The sequence below is a fragment of the Magnolia sinica genome, chromosome 8, assembly GCF_029962835.1.
Source record: "Magnolia sinica isolate HGM2019 chromosome 8, MsV1, whole genome shotgun sequence".
Taxonomy (NCBI): Eukaryota; Viridiplantae; Streptophyta; class Magnoliopsida; order Magnoliales; family Magnoliaceae; genus Magnolia; species Magnolia sinica.
The window spans coordinates 80,995,849-81,015,620 of record NC_080580.1 but is presented as its reverse complement, the minus strand read 5'-3'; the positions used below and the strand labels follow the sequence as shown (position 1 = coordinate 81,015,620).

The 19,772-nt window shown below is 38.3% G+C and overlaps 1 non-coding gene across 1 annotated transcript; it reads left to right on the top strand.

The window, feature by feature from the left end:
* Positions 1-19,253: 19,253 nt before the first annotated feature.
* Positions 19,254-19,360, top strand: LOC131254513 (small nucleolar RNA R71). The gene has a single exon (XR_009175624.1). It is a non-coding gene; the product is annotated as a small nucleolar RNA R71 (small nucleolar RNA).
* Positions 19,361-19,772: the final 412 nt, after the last annotated feature.

Here is a 19,772-nt window from a genome sequence, read left to right as displayed (position 1 = left end):
GTTTTATGCATACGGTCCACCTATTTTTTCATCTCATTTTAGGGCATGAACCCAAAAACACGGCTGTCTAAATCTCATGTGGACCATTTCACATGGGAAATACCGGTGATTGAACACCCACGATAAAAAACTTGTGGGGTTACAAAAGTTTTGGATTAAGCTGATATTTGTATTTTTCGTTCGTAGACTGTTTGTGATTGTTGGACATTGGGTCTAATTTATGTCAAATGTAGTGTTTGCGTGCATGCCAAAATCAATAAAACAACTCAATACAAAGTGATCAACTTTGACCCCAAGCGCTAAAATAATCAGATAAGTTCAATATGAACATATATGGCCAGATTCTAAGAAGATTGATTGCTTATTCAATCACTTGCAAAATTTTATAACAATTAGACAATAATTAGAGGGTAGGGTTTTTCCTCTAAAAATGAGTTGTTTTGTACCTTTCATAAGAAAAAACTTTTAGAATACCAGTGGAATCAAACAAAATGAAAAACTCACAATCGGTCACTAAAAGTAACTGCAATAATGCGTCTCTTGAAAGAATTGTATGATATTGGATAGAAAACAAGTCCAACGTATAAGTATAAATTTAGATTACAGCTAAAGATTATAACTAAGAATTATCGTTACTCCTATAATAAGCTGAGATAAAAGATAAATTAATTGATTAGTTATTTTTTATTTGATTATGTTGGACTGGCCTTGCTCTGTTGATTTCCCATGCTATCTATAAATTTTTATTGTAACTTATTAATACTCTTTCAGATTCTTCTTCCATTGTAATGTAATCATCGATGTCAGAAGCAGTAAGAATCTTATGTAAAAAATAATGGTGGAAAAGCTGCAATTGAAAACAGAAAAACATCAATTCCATACACAATTGGATGGATCAAGTAGGTCAACAAAACAGAGTTAACCGAACAATGTACCGTCTCGTTTTCAATTGGTAAAAATTATAATGATCAAGTAATTTGTGACGTAGTCGACATGGAGGCTTGTCATATGTTACTTGGTCGACCATCGCAAAATAATATTGATGCTATTGCTTCATATAGAGGTCAGGATAACGTATTTAAATTTATTAAAGATTGTAGAAAGATTGGCTTCCTCCCTATGAGAGCAGAGAACCAACCCACGACTTCTAAAGTTGAAAAACAGTCTCTCACAACTGAATAGGCTTTTGTTAAACAATCTGAGGAAACAACAGATATATATGCATTAGTTGAAAACAAAGAATATATGAAGTTGTGATCACCCCAGGGGATTTGAAACCAGTGTTGCAGGAGTTTAAAGCGATTGTGCTCGATGAACTCCCTAATAATTGTCTCTCATACAAGATATACAAAACCACATTGATCTTGTCACAGGGATAAGTCTGCCTAACTTCCCACATTATCAGAAGGAATGTGAGATCTTGAAGGTAGAAGCAAATGAACTGATTCATATTAACCAAGTCAAGGAGAGCATGAGTACATGTATTGTGTCAACTCAAAAGTCTAATGTCAAGTACAAGAAAATGGCTAATAAACATCGGCATCAAAAGTTATCTCAGAATCATGAAGCAAGTCATTTGAGTAACTCGAGGACGAGTTTTTTTCTAAGCGGAGGGGTCTGATGTAGAATGTGTCACAGATACATTCCTAACATGGTTGGACCAAAAGAAGGAGGATCGTAAATTGATCAAAACTTTTGATCCGAGTATCGTTACGGCGCACCTAACCAAGTATTATGAACTGAAGCAGCACGAGAACTCAAGGATGAGTTCTTTTGAAGTGGAGGGGACTGATGTAGAGCGGGTCGCGGACACTTTCATGTTCAAGATGGACCAGAGAAGGCCCAATCAGAGGCAGAAGCCATCAAGACTGTCGTAACCTTAAAACAGGCATATCTCACAAACCAGAATGAGTTACTCGACATACCATATATGATTTTGGGGTAGAATGAGATACTTTAGCCAACCAACCTAGTTATTCTGGGTTACCCACACCGAATTTGTGAGATTCCATCATATCGATGGCCAAAATAGTAAGTTTTAGTTTGTTATAACTCTTCATCCGTTGGGCTTTAGGAGTTGTGTCCAACATGAAAAGTGCTTAGAATAATTAGGAGAATAACGTGGTTAAGCCATATAGGACACTTACTATAAAAAGTAAATTTACTATTTATAGTAAGTTACGAATTTCTAGGAGTTTTAGTTATAGTTTGCTTCTGATTTCTCTCTCATTGCTTGGTATCCCTATTTAAAGGGTTGTGAACTCGTTTATTTCAATTAATCAATTAAAATTTGAATTTATTAGAATTTATTTTTATTTTCTTACTTTCTTTCCTCGTGGATTCGAGAAGTCTCTGTGAGGAGTCTAGAGAAGCTCTGTGGATTCAGAGTAGTTATCCTTGAGGAAGACGGTGATCGACCTCATCACGTTCATCCCTGTGTCACTTTTTGAGTAACTCGACTCCATCACTCAATCGACCATCCACTGACATGTAAAATTGGACTTATGCTAGTTATGATTCTATAAAAAAGTACTCTGAGTATCTTAATGATCTTTTCATTAAACTCCTATTTCTTATGCATGTCACATGTCACATTCTTATTGGCTTAACCCACAATGGCCATAAATAGGGTACAACATTGCCACCCCCCCCCCCCCCCCCCCTCCATGTTGCTTTACCTTTGTGGAATAGGTGAAAGTGATGTTATTCCATTCTTTGATGCAATAAATGCAATTAGCCATTGGTCCACATGTTGTTTCCCCATTGATTCTACCTTACCAAGACTGTACCAAAAGATATTGTTTGCCTCACCCTTCTAGGCTGTCCATATGACACGTCGCATAAAATCATCTCGTATGAGGAGTTATGATTATCCTTTCATTAATACACACGTATCGCAGCCGATATATAAACAAACTCTAAGTCGATACATCTCTTCTTTCACCCTTTGCTTCTTCTCGTTTATGTCAAACCTCATTTTCCAATTTTCTCCTCTTAATTATCATGGTTGCATTTTTCTCTTCTTCCACTCTATCTTTTTATCTAGAATCGTCCATCAAAGATTTATATGTTCTATAATCAGGAGTAGTTAATGACCTCCTATTCAATACTCTGATCGAACCAAACAAGCCATTACTAACACTTGGTCCAACCTTCCATCCTGTTATCACTCATAAACAACTTCGTGAGATCGAACCCAACTTTATAAAGTGTCCCAATGAAGTTTTTTTTTGCCTAATCTAACAATCTCTCGGATCCTTCCAACATGTTTAAATCCCCACGAGTATAGTCAAAGTTGATGAATGACTGGGCCGAATGGTTCACTCGCGTTGAAGCATAGCATTGGTGACACATGAAGGCAAACAAGAATCTTTGAATGCATCAAACTCTTCTTACACAAATATCTAGCCAATACCTTTCTCCTTATTGTATTATCAACTTTCCAGAGTCGATCAACCAATACATTCTATTTTGGATGCAACCCAATGGGTCCAACAATCATGGATCTAAGTGCATTCACTCACCTTCTGCCCTTTGGGAAGCATGTCTATCTAGGCTTCACTTTGAAGAATCAATAACCCTTTATCCTTCCAAAAAAGACCAGCAAGGTGTATTCCACCTTCATGGCTCAACAACACAAATCTTAGTATGAAGTGAATGACCAAGAACACATGACTTTCCTTCTAATGTAGATTTGCTTATTCTTGTTGTATGTGAGTTGTAACACCCTAAACTTTTTAATACCTGAATAATGAAATTTCTTGAGTGTTACCATAAAATTAAACTTAATGTGTACATGTGTATGATACTAATCTAGTTATCCTAACCTTACATCTATTCTCCAACATGAATCTAACCGTTGAGAATGATCTTCATCTATAGATTAAGCCATTCGACTGTTGATTTAAGACAAGATCATCATATATCCAAGTATTCCCACTTATCCATTATAACCAACCATTCAGCCAATTATCCACCGCCAGATAAAGATATCTGACTGTCCATTTTGAGTTTGGACCTCTCGATCATAGTAAATTAACTACCTGATATTTGCATCTGCTCGTACACATATCATATTGAGATTCTGATCTGTTCATCTTGTTCATCACTTATGAATATGCTTAACCCACTATCAAAACTACAATATGAGAAGCTTACGCATGTGAACAAGTCACTTAAATCTAACGGCATACATGTTCTGCCTATTGATCACTCCAAAAACTCACTTGTGATAATCTGTTTAGAAAACTGACCATACACCCACTTACATACATGATCAAAGTACTAACCATCAAGTTTTTCTATTTTTAATATGTCATCTGACCATCCATTATGTTGGTTGATATATGTACATTCCCTTAATTAATTTGGTGAATAATTCTTTATTTATAATGATTTAGATATAAGTTTTTTTGTAAGAATTACTTAGAAACATACCTATAACCATATAGAACCATTAGATTTTTCAAAACTCTCATATCAACAATAATTACGAAATAACATTAACTTAGACCCTTGAATTCTAGATCACTTGGTTCTCATGATCCATTTGATGTGAACTTTTATACCGTGCCTATCTATCATAAATTAACCATACATATCAAATTTCAGTTCTTAGATCATTTTAAAAGTGACCCCATTGACAAATCAGCACCTTAATCGTTGATTTTGGTGTCCATCGAGTGAAGAAACCTCATGAGTAGTTGTAGTAGGATATTTCCCTTCATATGAATGATTTGAATTACCCATAATATGAACCAAGTGTGAAATATAAAGACCCCACTTCGGTAGGCTTTTCCTTAGGCGCGAAGTTATCCTTTCAAGTCTTATGAATTCTTAATAAATCTGGATCTTTCAATTTAACCACTTCCTGCTATCTATCGCAACTCAAATTTGGACCACACTTTGGTCTCATATGACTACGAGGTTATACAAAATTTAGACCCCGATATATGATCCTACACCATTGAATGTTGAAACCAATTCATTCCTTTTAGTACAAAAGGTGAAATTTTAGATTTAGATTTTTTCCACCATCGATTAACCACCAACTTTTGTCCAACCATTTTCCTATCTTGATTACATATTTCTCCCAAAAATAAGCCCTGATCATTAAGTTTGGACCGTTAATTGAGATCAAGTTCATTTTGCCACCCATTAGGGAAATTTTCAAGATAGCCCAATCTAAATTTCGGATCACTAAGAAAATTATATACCCCAGCCCTATTCGATGACCTCCACACACTGGATGAATTAGATTTAAAAAAAAAAGATCACTAAAAAATGTCAAATTGGAGAAACCCAATCCAAGTGGGATGTGAAACACACCACCTCTCACACGCCTACTACTTTATAAAAGGAGTGCGTGCCCTTCTCCACTCACACACCAACACTACCAACATCTAAGGAGGATAAAGGGAGAGAGAGAAAGAGAAAGAGAAAAAGAAAGAGAAGGAGAAGGAGAAGGGGAGAGAGAGAGAGAAGCCTAGACGCTCATCATCCTCTTCCTTCTCCACATGTGTGGTGTCTCCCTCTTGCTCAAGCGATGTCGTGATTCACGTAGAAGCTTTCCTACATAGATATCTACCTAGGGTTTAGATCTAAGGCTAAGGTGAGAGATTCCTCTAACCTTACACTAATTTGAGTATATGATTTATCTTCTTTTTGCATACTTTCATATCAACATAGTTTATATCACCATAGGCTATGATGATTTTTCTCTTATCTAGGAGAGAGAGTGATGATTACTCTCTCTTTCTCTCTTTTCTAGCAAATTTCCATACTTTCCCTCTCATTTCTCTCTACTCTCCTCTCTTTCTTTCTCTCTTGCAAAAATAAAAAATAAAAAAAAATTCAGCCCCATTTTCCCTCTTTTCCAGCCCATTCTCCTCCTTTTTCCCCTCAATCCCTCCATTGAAAACTCATCTCAACCCTTCATCTTGCTTCCTTGGATAGTTAGAAGCTTGGAGTGGAGTTTTGATAGAGATCTTAAGGTGGGTGTGCATGCAATTGTAAATTCAGATTTCTTCCATTTCTTACTTGTTCTTCCCTTTTTTTAATGTTGAAGCTTGTGGGGCCCATCAAATGATGGTGGTAGCCCCCAAGATTTCATGGATGGGGCTCATAGCCCATCTTACTTGCATGTATGTTCCATGCAAGGGGTCATTCTTCATGGACCCCTACATGACTTTTCCTTCTTTGATCAAGGATCTTTGGGTCATCTAGACCCTTGATCCTTTGTGGAGATTGCATCTCCATCATTGATCTCAAGTAGAAATCCTATGATCATGTAGATCTTGTATATCTTGTGATAGTGGAATGTGTGTGCATGAGTGATGAGAGGAAGGGCCTCAATGTGGCGGAGACCCTTCCCTTGTGGCCGAATCCTTATTTCCCTTTGTTGATAACCTTCTGATCAAAAGTGTGTGGCCCACTTTGTCGACCAAAAATATCCAGACCATCCATGGAGGATAGACGTCCATGACAGTCCACCCTTGGACGTTGGAGCCTCCTAATCCACCTATATGGGGCACATGCAAGGGGTGTTTTATAATGGGAACGATCTGGATGTTTGTGGGGCCCACTAGGGTAGTCCATACTATGATTTGTTAGGATTAAAATCTCTTTTAAATAGTGTTTATATTTATTTATTTTCAGTTATATGTTGCTGTCCAGAACTGTCTAGACAGAATTTTGGGTCATCTTGAGGCCAGATTTTTAGGCATTTGGAGGGGTATTTGGTCCCATGTAATATATGTTTCTTAAAGGTGTGGACCCCACCTATAAGTATGCCAAATTTCAGCCCTAACTGACTCCATTTGGTTATCCCAAAGGGTGGGCCAAGAGGGGTGGTTAGCCTAATTTTCTGCTGTGCAGTCCAGCAATGCAGACTGTTGTAAACTGAAATTCATAAATTATTTTGATGATAGTGGGTCACCTTTTTGGGTTTCCTCTTATTGTATACATGATGAGAGACCTTGACCCTTAATTTTCAGAATTTTGGAGGCCCAAGACCCACCCATTGAAATGGCCCAAATTCAGCACAGTCATATTCCAGCAATACTCCACCCTGTACAGATTGTATCTTTCAAATTAATTAAAATACTTATGGGTATCCTAAAATCATGAAAATTTATAAGGAGGTGATCCACTCATGTTAGGATCCACCTACCAATTTTTAGGGCTAATGGACCCCTGTGCACACCGTGGCGAGGGCCGGACTGGCCCACCACGTTGGGACGTCCAAGTCTGTCTGATTTTTTGGACAGACTATTTTGTTTAAATTAATTAAAATACTTAAGAATATCCAAAAATTCTGAAATTTTGTGGAGGTGTGACCCACCTATGGAAGTGTTACTTTGTTAAATTTCAGACCTAACGGACATTTGACCTGGCCGTGGTACAGCCAAGAGTGGCCAGCCAGGCAGGGACCCCCAGGCTGGGGCGTCCAGCCTGCTTCATGGGCCCACCTTGATGTGTTGTATATCCCAGCCATCCCATCCATGGGTGGCCCACGTAAGGAGGGTCCACCCTACGTGTACATCCCCTGTGGGACCCACTTTAGTGTATGTGGAGCCCGCCTTGATGTATGTATAGCCAGGCCGTCCAGGCCTTGGACCGCTTAGGCCCATATGGGACGCCCCATATGGGCTACCTGCTGAACTTTGGTCTAGTAGTGTAGCCCACCTACTCTCTTATATCGTATGATATAATCTTATGTAGTGGGGCCCTCTGACTTGATAGCTGGACCACTTAGGATAATGTTCTAATCAAATGAAATAATTACTGGACTCCAATAGGCCCATAAACCTGTTGGGTTAAAAATCCAGCAACTTAGTATAATTATGCTTGGCTTTTGTGCTGAAATTTTGAGGAGTGGAGCTCACCACATTGTGAAGATCTTAGGGGGAATAATTTATACCTTTGGTTCTTTAAATGTTGGGCTTAATAAATGCACTTTTGAGGCCCACCACAGTTGAATTTAATTGGGTCTATGAATGTAGCTAGTTGTTGAACTCTTTAGGCCCAATTGGGCTGGAACTTTCCAAATAGGCCCATTGAACTCTTGGGCCATTTTTACCATACTATTGTGTTGGGTTAGTGGGCCAGATTACACAAGTAGATGGGCCCTTGGTTGGCCACCAAATCAACTTTAATACTTGGGCAGGGTTGTAGGCCCAACTTACTTGACTAAGAGCATGACATTTGACCATGTGATTTGAGCAATGGGCTGTCCACTAGGCCACCACAATATATGGGATTAGTGGCCTTCATGTTGGGCCCTAACCTTTCCCCTATGGGCCCATAGTGGTATATATGGGTTGGGCTATGTGTGTTTCTCTTGGACCCATGTTTTGGATAGTCCTTGGGCTGCCTTTCTGAAGCCCAACATGAGTGTTTGTGATATGATTATGGCTGCCCGTTTCTTATTTCTGATGTCGCGTGGGCCTTGGGCCTTGATCTATGATCAATTAGAGATGGGCCACCTCTTGGGGACCAATTGTGGTTGGATGTCCACATTGGTGGCCCTAAGGTAGGCCCATGGGCTTCTATGGGTGGTTAAAGGCCCACCATAGACCCTTGCTAGGCCCGTTTCATCTATTTAAACTCATATCATTGTTCTCCTTAGTCTCGTGGGCTACCCCAGGTATATGGGTCTCCACTAGAGGTTGTATTCCTTATGAGGAATTGGTTAAGTACCTAGACCCTTCATGGTTTGGTAGAGAGTTCATCTTCACCTCATTGGCACCCCTATTCATCTTCATGGCCCACTCCCATATACATAATATGCATGCTTGGTTGAGGAATGATTGGCCATGGTTGTGCCATTGTGTAGGACATGTTGGTATCTCCCCGAGAGATGGATGCTTGGGATTGATGCATGGGTGATTGTGTGATTCATGCATCTGGCATTAGATAGCTTGTGGATATCCGCCCTTACTTTATCAGGGCCTTGCTTCCACAAGGGTATTCGTGGATGGCCGTATGTGTGGACACTGAAAATATTAGTTGAGCATACCGGGTGCATAGGATGCCCATGGGTGAAATTTTTAAAACTTCCATGGTACCAAGGATCTGCTCCAACGCCATGACCGGGTGGAATACATGAGCGCACGAGGGCCTTATACTGTTAGGACGCAACTCCCACTACCATGTAGTCGATTGGATAGGGGTGTGGCCTTACTTGCCTGGTGTGAGGAGGCATTACTAGGCTGAGTCTGACCAGCTCGTAAATGGGTCCGTTACCTTCAGGCCTTGTTGGTGATTGGTTATCTACAGGTGGGTAGTGAGGTCTCTTATGCTCATTTAACTATACGGGGTCTGCAGAGCGGCAGTCATTCAGCAATGTAATGGACCCCGGTGATTTTCTTATGATTGGAAATGTACTTGACTAATGGTTTGGATATGAGCACTGACATTACTTGCATCGCATTAGCATTAACTGTACAAGCCCCTTCATGCGTTGCCTTGGTATGGCACCCATTACTCATTGTATCGCGTTCGTGGTAAGCCTTGGTAAGACTAGTGATATGCTCATTGATCATGCTTCTCTCCTTATATCTCCTACTATTCTTCTGTATACCATTGACACACACTTACACTACCCTCTAAGCTTCTATAAGCTTATGCACGATTGATGCGTGCAGGAGACTCTAGACAGGCGTCTTAGCAGCAGAGCGTGGAGTAAAGTTGAGCAGTGAGGACTCTAGTGTTGCTGATTTCTCTCTCTTTTCATTTTATTCTCATGTATGTCCTTTTGGACCTTATGGATGATTGTAAAAGTTCAAATTTATAGTGAATTTTGCGATATGTGCCTTTGTTATTCTCAGATGTACTTGCTGTGATCTTGGGTATGCTCGTATTGAAAATGATTATACTGTTATGAAAATCCTCTTTATAGGATCCCAGGATTGGAACTTGCCTCAGGAGCCGAGAATGTGGTACTATAGAGGCTGTTACGGCTAGAACCAGCCATTGGGTTCCTTGTGATTCCAGTTACCAAGTCTGGGGCGTGACATCCCATGGCTTCGAACATTTAAAAAATAATAAAATAATAATAATAAAGAAAGAAAGAAATTTTTATTAGATTGTGGGGGAAATAATATGTGAAATTCTATAAAATTTAATACATAAATAAATAAAATAAATGTATGAACATAAATCTCAGGGTCGAGATTTTCATTTAAGGAGGGTAGATTGTGGCGTCCCGAGTTCATGTAGCCTATCATACACACACCTAAACATATAAAATTACTTTACGAAAAATACAATGAAAACTTAAACATAATGAATCAGTGTAAATGGTATAAGTAATGAAATTTTGATGATGAAATTTTGTTCAAGGGGGGTAGATTGTAACACCCCGAACTTTTTAATACCCGAATATTAAAAGTTCTTAAATGTTACCATGAAATTAAACTTAATATGTACATGTGTACGATACCAATCTAGCTATCTTAACCTTACATCTATTCTCCAACATGAATCTGACCGTTAAAAATAATCTTCATCCATAGATCAAGTCATCTGACCGTTGATTTAAGATAAGATCATTATATGTCTAAGTATTCCCACTTATCCATCATAACCAACCATTCAGCCAACTATCCACCAATAGGTAAAGATATTTGACCATCCACTTTGAGTTTGGACCACCTGATCATAGTAGACTAACTACATGATATTTGCATTCGCTTGTACACATATCAAATTAAGATTCTAATCCATTCATCTTGTTCACCACCTATGAATATGCTTAACACATTATCAAAACTACAATATGAGAAACTTATACATGCGAATAAGTTCAAATATAATGGTATACATGTTCTCCCTCTTGATCACTCCAAAAACCCACTTGTGATAATCATTTACAAAACTGACCATACACCCAATTACATATATGATCAAAGTACTAACTATCAAGTTTTTCTATTTTTAACATATCATCTAACCATCCATTATGTTGGTTGATATATGTACATTCTCTTAATTAATTTAGTGAATAACTCTTTATTCATAATGATTTAGATATAAATTCTTTTGTAAGAATTACTTAGAAACGTGCCTATAACCATATAGAACCATTAGATTTTCCAAAACTCTCATATCAGTATTAATTACGAAAATGCCATTAAGCTAGACCCTTGAATTCTAGATCACATGATTCTCATAATTCGTTTGATGTAAAATTTTATATCATGCCTTCATATCATAAATTTATATATATATCAAATTTCAGCCCTTAGATCATTATAAAAGTGACTCAATTGACAAATCAGCCCCTTAGCCGTTGATTTTGGTGTCCATCGAGTGAAGAAACCTCATGGGTAGTCGTAATAGGATATTTCTCTTCATATGATCAACTTCGATTGCCCATAATATAGACCAAGTGTAAAATATGAAGACCCTACTTTGGTAGGCCGCGAAGTTATCTTTTTGAAGCTTACCGACTCCTTGTAAATATGGATCTTTCGATTTAACCACTTCATGTCGTACATCGTAACACAAATTTGAACTACACTTTGGTCTCATATGACTACGAGATTATATAAAATTTAGACCTCTATCTATGATCCTATACCGTTGAACGTTGAAGCTACTTCCTTCCTTTTGGTATAAAAGGTGAAATTTTATATTTAGGCCTTTTCCACCATCGATCAATAACCAAATTTTATCCAACCATTTGCTTATCCTGACTACACATTTCTCCTAAAATTGAGCCCTGATCATTAAGCGTTGACATTAATTGAGATCAAGTTCGTTTTGGCACCTGTTATGAGAATTTTCAAGATAAGCAAATCTAAATTTCGGATCACCAAGAAAATCTTATACCCCGGCCCTATTCGATGATCCTCACATACTGGACTAATTAGATTTAAAGAAAGATCACTAAAAAAGGTCAAATTGGAGAAACTAAATTTAAGTGAGATGTGAAACACAACCCTCTCACACACCCACTACTTTATAAAAGGAGGAGTACATGCCCTTCTCCACTCATACGCCAACACTCCCAATATCCAAGGAGGAGAGAGAGAGAGAGAGAGAGAGAGAGAGAGAGGAGTAGGAGAACGAGAAGGAGGAGAAAAGAAGGAGATGTTTATACACCCATAATCCTCTTACTTCTCCACATGTGTGGTGTCTCCCTCTTGCTCAAGCGATGTCATGATTCTTGTAGAAGTTTTCCTACATGGATATCTACATAGGATTTAGATCTAAGGCTAGCGCAAGAGATTCCTTTAAGCTTACACTAATTTGAGTTGATATATATGATTTAACTTGTTTTTACATACTTTCATATTACTGTGATTTTTCATGCAATTGATTGATTTGCCATTTCAATTATTTATCCTTTTGAGAATTATGGTTAAGGAATGATTTTAATTATGCATGATTCTTATAAATTTATGTAGTGTGATGGATACAAGTCTTGCCATCTGCCAATTGTAAGAGCGATGCGTGCTTCCACTCTATATTGAGTTGGCCTTTTGCTTATCTTCCCTTATTCTCATTGAGTTAGCCTATTTGCTACTCTTCTCTTTTATTGAAATAGCTTAATGCTAATTTTCTCCCTTATTAGGTTAGTCTTGTACTACCTTCCTTTATGGCTTGGGCATATGTCTTGGAATTTCAAAACTCTCATGGTTCAATTTATTTTTCCTTGGGCGTAAGGGATGTATTAAAGGTCTTACATTTAGTGATTCATATATTTTATTGTAGATATAATGCACTCCAGGTTGTGACCCTCTTGGTCGACATGTAATTCTATCAATTTTGGGTATGGTACAAAAATTGATGTTAATAATCCGCAATGCGTGTTACATCACTTTTGGGATTGGATGTCGCAAATAGTCGCTCCATGAACAAATCATGTCATATAATTCATCTAATTCATGTGTTGTGTTGTCTTGAGGTATTCACGTAAATTAATGTAGCATGGGACACGTCGGCAAATCTTTGTATTGTGAGAATACGGGGCAAGCCGGTTTTTCTATAAATTATATTCTACATTGTGATGATCACTACGTATGATGGCACACACTTTGCTAGGCATGCATTCATATATATATTGGTTATGCATACTAATACCACTCGTAGTGGTAAAGTACGAGATGTATCAGAACCCTCACATTGTTCTTATAAATCTCTTAAATTATTGTTAATCGTATAGGATAACCATTACTATGAGTAGGGCATTGACCCTCTCCAATCATACCTTCCGTGTGTCATTAATCCATGGTGAGGTGTAGGAGACTGACCACCTAAATTATTGCACCAATGGTATGATTTAATTGATTGAAAAGTTGAGCAGTCCGATCGGACTAGTCTTCAAGATAAATGGTTGAAATCAACTAATTTCAAAGATAAGCAATCTGATCAAACCAATCTTTAAGATAAATGATCTGGTTGGACTGATCTTCAATACGATGACAGCTATATGAACCATATTCAAGATAAATGGTCTGATCAAAATGATATCAAACACGGACGGTCCAACTTGATATATTTCAAAGATGACCAGTTGTTCACACCCCAAGTATAGGGTTGTGATGTAAGTAAGATCGAGGTCGAATTCACGGGGACTGAAACCTTTACGTAATCTGAAACTAACTAGGACTAGAACTAGAATAAGATGTAATCTAAATTAAGTGAATATAAGGGAATAATTGTAAAATAGGAAACTAAATTTTGTATAATTCAAAGGTAGGAAACTAGGGTGCTAAGAATCCACTTGTAGAGATCAGGGAGATCTACGCTTGATTCATGAACTCAACTGGACTTTGAGTCCCATATTCATCCAGTTGGAAGATATAACCTCAAAATCAAATTTGAAAGTCTTTTGATCTAGTTTTCAAGAGATAAGATGGATGTAAATTAGAATGGATTCCATCACAAAACCATACCCATGAGACAAAGCAAACAACATAATTAAACCAATCCATAGCCAATCAGAGCGATGTATGAATGTTAGGAAAGATTCTGTCATCCAACCATGTCTAAGGGGAGATGGTGAACAACAAAGCTTCCTAACTGCATAATCACAATAATGAAAAGGAAATGCTCAAAGCCATCGCAGATCTATTGTAATTTCAGTCACAATAAATCATTAAGAAGTAGAGGCATTCCTTAAAATCAAATTAAATCAAAATCTATTCAGGATATAAATCAAAGCTGTAGAATCTATCCCATCACGCCATAAGCTTCTCCTCTTAGCCCTAGCTAAGAGGTTAACTAAACACAAGCATGATTAAGCTAATACTCAAAAGAAAAGAAAAGAAAAACAAAAAACCAACTCTCTCTTATGCACGTTCCCAACTAAGATTGATCCCCCCTTCCACGTTCCTTTCTTTCTTTTATAAGCAGCCCAGCAGGTCGGTTCGGGAGTCAGATAAACTGACTCTGTTTACGCACGTTGTGCAGCGAAGGCTCGAAAACAGCCGCAGTTGGAACAAGTTTAGGCGAAGGGAGTATCCAAACCGTCTAGTCTGACTTCATGGGAAGGGTCGTGACCCCCTTTTGGAGATTATGGACAGTCTAGATTGCTGATCTGATCACAGCCAAGATCGCATAATGGCCCATCGAAATCGGTTTTCACGGACGCAAGGGGCTTGCGCAATTTCTTGTGTTGTTTTGATGGTGGGGCCCATGATTGATGTCTTCATGGAAATCCACTGTCCACTGAATGCAAGTCGAAAAACTAGTTGGAAATGGCTAGTTTCTGATTGGATTCGGATTGGCCCATAAAATCTTTTACTCCGCCGTCCGTCCTGCATTTGAACGGCTGGAATCTATGTACGTTTATAAGGGACAAAACAGACTCCTAAGCGAGAGACTTTCCCCCAATAGATGCGATGGACGGTCCTGATCATTGATCCGAGCAATGAGTGGGGCCCACTGGCCAAAACTGGATGGACGCTGTCCGTCCGCTGGTTCCAGCGCGAGTCTTACATCCAGTGCACCTCCGGTGCACGTGTGCTCAGCACATGCACTCCATGTAAGTGGGTTCCACCGTGATGTTTTGAGAAATCTAATCCATCCATCTGCTCTTTCGGCTAATTTAAGGGGTCAAACCCAAGTTTGAAGCATATCCAGAGATCAAGTGGGCCCCAGGTTGATGATTCATGGGCTGATTTGACCGTTGGACCACTTCCACAGGTATCCAAGGGCTGGAATTCGACGTGTATGGTTAATTTAGGGTTCCTAAGCCAGATATGAAGTTTCGAGCCAAACAGATAGTAGTAACCCTGTGATCTTGTATTCTGGACGAATTTCAAGCCTCTTTAGTGTGAAATACTTAATTTTCTTGGATCCTTGGCGTGTAAATTGTTCGATCTTAGTTCCCTGGGGTCCATCCCTTGCCTTGATGATTTTAGAGCATTAAATCCATGCTTTTAGTACCCTTTTTCAGTCCAGACTCTTAAATTCACCTTGCAACACAAACACGATTAAAATAGGGCGTTAAACAGTATCATGTTCGTAAATCCAGGTAATAACTGGGGGTGTAATATGCAATATTTGACCCTCAACACAACTCCCAACCAACATTTTACTAGTCCCGAGCAAAGTATACAAAAAAATAAGTTGAGAATTACAGGACAATTTCTATAAACTCGAGTTATTTTTGAAAAACAATCCAGATACTAGAATTTTAAGATTCATGAGTGTTGGGCATTACTCTCTCCTGGACTCAAGTGCATGGCAAACTTCATAATCAAGTTCAAAGTATTAATCCATCAATTAGAAAAAAAAATTAAACATTAGGATCCATGAGTGTATAGTGTAATCTCGGCTTATCAATATTAAGATTTAATTCGTTATTTGATGATATCATTGGTAACCAACAAGAGAATTTATGACAACCAAAACATAAACCAAAACTTACCTCATAGATCATCCTTTATCTTTCTTTCAGCTTTTGATTTTTCCATTAAAAGTAACGCCAAGGAGGGAATCAATTCTTCACCTATAGGGAGCAAACCTATGGTGAAGACCAATCGCCCAATAATTTTCGGATGTCAACCTTAGGGAATCGAACCTTCACCTATAGGGAGCAAACCTATGGTGAAGACCATTCTTCCAACCCTTTCAATTTTCTCTAGTGGGTTCCTTTCATGCTGGTGGGATTACTAGGTTTTCCTTCAATATTGAACTGAAACTTCAATGTGTAAGCGAGATGTGACATGTGAAATCATGACTCAATTAATGTTTAAAACTTCTAATCATGGATTGATAATTCAAACTCAACCGTTGAATCTATCAGATAGCTATATCCAAGAGACGTAAATTCACAACACTCCGTATCTTATAATTCTAAATCAATGATGATCGTCAAAATCACTTCGAATTCACAAGATTTTTCAAAAAAAAATTTTAAAAAATTTCACAATTTTTGCTCAAGACCGAGAAAACACTGATTAGGTGACCTAATCGTCCACTCCCAACCTAAAATCTACATTGTCCTCAATGTAAAAGAAGTAAGCATGCAATGCACACAGGACAACAAAAGTAAAAGAGGAGTGATGGAAAGATAGTACCTGGACGAAAGAATTAAGAGGCTTTTCCACAAAGATCTCAGCATGAAAGCAAGTTAGCGCAAGAGAGAAACCAACAAAAGCAAACTAACCTAATGGCATAAAACCGACTAACCTAGAACAATATAAAGCAAACTACCCTAGTCCTATGAAAGCAGTAAGTTCTAATCCTCAACTGTGAAAGCACGAAAAATCTACTCGATCATGCATCCAGGTTCTTTCGTCGGCCAGTATCTTAGTAAATTTCTCAGAAGGTTTTTCAACAAGATCATCCAAAAGCTCATTTTACAGTAGGCTTGGATGTCCTGGAGCATGAATGTCCAGAGAAATTGAGGAACCTCAGCATAAAGTTTTCTTTTAATCGTCTGAAGTGTCCAAAGTATACACGATTCACCTATGGCAGAAAAAATTTCGAAGTTAGCACACCATGATGAATCAGAGACTACAAGTAGATCTAGATGAAATTCAGAAAAATTTGTAGTATGTGGTGTAGTCTCGACACTCACCGAAGTTTGACTCTTTAGCTCAATTTTCAGCTTATCCTCCTTTAATGGTAGACATTCAGGATCTGTGGGAAGAGGTACTTCAGAATAAGGGTTCTCTCGGTCCGTGACAACTACCGAGGTATTGTCTTGTGAGGCATCCACTATTTCTGGTATCATGGGATCGTTTAAATCTGTAAAGTGTGTCAAGCAATCATCGAAAGAGTCAAAACATTCAGTTGAAAGGAGTTCATTCATCTTATTGAGATCTGTGACGATATGTCTAATAACTCCTTTATCTTTTTCAAGTACAAATGAGCATACCCTCTTGTTTGTTCTCAAGGTGGGATGAAATCACCACTGGGTATGTCTCTTCTTGACCTAAATATACATATTTCAAATCAGAGGATAGAGACACTGCATCAGTTTGAGGCAACTCTTCAAATTATGGTCTCCACCGGTTAACTTCAAATACCGACGCAGTATCAAGCATGACACCCATCTCCCTAATCATGTCATCATTAAAATCATGGGAGTGAGCCAGGCACATCTCTAGAGGGTCAGAGGATAAGGTCAGAGGTGTCCTCTCTTCCATGAAAGAGTTAATCATGTTAATGTCGTGAAAATCGTCATCATCCTCTAATTGTTTGCCTGTATTGAAAAATATGTTTGACTCCAATGTCATATTCTCGAAAGACATAGTCATGACACCATTCCTGCAATTGATAATTGCGTTTGAAGTGGTAAGAAATGGGCGACCAAGAATGACGGGAATCTGAGTGCTCATGTTACTGATGGGTTCGGTATACAGGATGATAAAATTTACAGGATAGTAAAATCTGTCGACCTAGACCAACACATCCTCAATTATCCCTCTTGGTATACAAACAGAGTGATCAGCAAGTTGTAGTGTGGTTAGGGTAGGTTTTAATTCACTCAAAGCTAACTATTTATATACCGAGTAAGGAATCAGATTGACGCTCGCTCCTAAGTCAAGAAGTGCGTGATCAATTCGATAGTCCTTGATTACACATGATATGGTTGGGCTACCAGGATTTTTGAATTTCTGCGGTACATCTTGCTTTAGGATGACACTTACTTCTCAGTCAAGAAGATTTTCTTTTGAATATTTTGTCGTCTTTTGGTCGTGCACAAGTCCTTCAAAAATTTGGCATATGAAGGTATTTGTTTTACGGCATCAAGTAGAGAAATGTTGACCTTCACTTGTTTCAACACCTCTAAAATATCCTGAGAGTTAGAGAGAGGTTGTGGTGCAATCAACCGTTGGGGGAATGGAACAATCGGTTTCCCTTGAGGTTTCGATTCTAATTCATGTGGAGCAATACTAAGTCTATCTTCGTTGTCCTCTTATGGATCCTTAGGCTTTTCAGCCCTAATCGGAATGGTTTTGTTAATGATCTTCCCACTCCTAAGAGTGGTGATGGATTTAGCTTGTTCCATCTGATTTGTAGAGCTAGGGTCACTTATTTCATATTGCGGTTTGAGATTGGGGAGAGGTTGAGCAGGAAGCATCCCCTTTCTCACAATTGATAATTGTGACTCCATCCTTTGGACAGACGACACAAGCGTTCCAATTGCTGATTTGATTTCGTGTATTGCTTGTGCCGTATTCTGATTAAGTAGCTCTTGGTTTTGAATATATTTTAGAACCAGATCCTCTTGAGGTTTCACTTGATTTGAGATTTGATTAAAGAAACCATGAGGAGTAGTAGTTTGTTCATTCCTCCAACTGAAGTTTGTATGATTTCTCCAGCTAGGATTATATGTGTTAGAGGTGGGTCCATTGAAAGGCCTTTGGTAATTATTTACAGCATTTGATTGCTTAGTCAGTACCTCTTGAAAAGCAGATATGGTTGGACAATTTTTAGTTGTATGACTATTACAACCACAAATACTGCAAACAACTTCCTTACCCTTGTCCTTGCTTGATTCCATGGCCTCGAATTTCTTTATGAGATTAGCCACTTTAGAATTGAGATCATCATCCTCTTTTAAAAGGTATACTCCGCCCATTTCCTTTGATTGAGTGGGCCTAGAAGTGGTATTTTATTTTGAGTATGTGTCCCATGCTTGTGTGTTTTCAGCAAGTCTATCCGAGTAATCCCATACATCATCGACATTTTTATTCATAAATTCTCCATTGCACATTGTCTCGACCAATTGGCGTATGGAAGATGTTAGTTCATCATAGAAAAAGTGTGTAATGCGCCACGTTTCAAATCCATGTTGTGGGAATGAGCTGACAAGATCCTTGAACCACTCCCAACATTGGAAGAATGTTTTATCCTGCTTTTGGGCGAAGTTTATAATTGACTTTCTAAGGGTGTTTGCTTTGTGATATGAAAAAAATTTCTTTAAGAACTCCCTCACTACTAAAAAAATGATCAACGGCTACGGACTATGTTAGTTTTTGGCTACGGATATAAACCGTAGCTCATATGCTACGGCTCAGATCCGTAGCTAAAAGTAAAAAACCGTAGCTAAAAGTGACCACCTTCCCACATCCGTCCAAGCCCCTCGAGGGACTCCACGAGGCCCATTAAAAATCGTATGCTCCATCTAATATGTCTATCCGTTTTGAAAAATAATTTTAGGGTAAGATCCAAAAAATGAAGTAGTTCGAATGATCAGGTGGACCACACGTTAGGAAATAGTGGAGATTAATACCTATCATTGAAAGTTGGTGTGGTTTAATTGGACAAAATATTTTGTAGATTTGTGGCAACTTTTCCTATAA